At 58.8% G+C, this 709-nt stretch overlaps 1 protein-coding gene across 1 annotated transcript in view; it reads left to right on the top strand.

The window, feature by feature from the left end:
- KCNT1 (potassium sodium-activated channel subfamily T member 1) overlaps positions 1–709 on the top strand; it is a gene marked incomplete at its 5' end in the record, with an annotated part of 24,442 nt that overhangs the window by 19,723 nt on the left and 4,010 nt on the right. The gene's annotated exons all lie outside the window — the stretch shown is intronic.

Raw genomic sequence — 709 nt, 5'->3', positions numbered from 1 at the left:
GCCCCATCAGCTGGCGTAAACCCCTTTTGTTATAGACTTTAATCCTTCATAAAACTCCTCCACGGAAAACATGTCGGTAGCTGCAGGGCTGAGTGGTTTGCTTCATTGCGTGTGAAATAGTGTCTCCGTGATGTCCCCGCACGGCCCCGGGGCGTCCACAGCGCTCAGGGTCCCTCTGTGCAGCTGCATTTCTCGTGAAGCTTCTCACCTGCCCGTCGGTGCTGGCGTCTGTGTGTCCCCCCGGACGATTCACCACCCCTTGGTTTCCACAAAGTCTGTAGCTCACAGCTTCTTTGGTTGGTTTGATTTAGTTTGGGTTGTGGGTTTGGTGGTTTTTGTTCCTCTTTCTTTTAAGCCATCCTGTGCTGCTGCCTGTTTGCTCCATCCTCGATGAGCATCCGTCCACCCAGCCCCTGCCCACATGCACGCTGGCACTGTGCCCCAGCCGGGACGGGAGCTGATTTCAGGAGGTGGGGAGGGGGGATTCCTCCTCTCCCATCTTGGCTTCATCCCCACAGCCCTTCAGGCACGTGGAAGAGGAGGAGAAAATGCAAAGAAAAGCAGCGCAGGAGGGGGTTTGGAGCTGGAGGGTGAACGGGCTGGCTGTGGGCATCGGGCAGGAGACCCGGCTTGCAGCAGGCAGAGGGGGCACAGGGCACCCCAGGCGAGGGCTTGCAGCGGTGCGTGCCCCCCCCTCCCCTTTTTCCCT

Source organism: Egretta garzetta, unplaced genomic scaffold (genome assembly GCF_000687185.1).
Source record: "Egretta garzetta isolate BGI_Z169 unplaced genomic scaffold, ASM68718v1 scaffold608, whole genome shotgun sequence".
NCBI lineage: Eukaryota > Metazoa > Chordata > Aves > Pelecaniformes > Ardeidae > Egretta > Egretta garzetta.
Note: the sequence above shows the minus strand (reverse complement) of the source record. Positions and strands in the feature narration are given on the sequence as shown.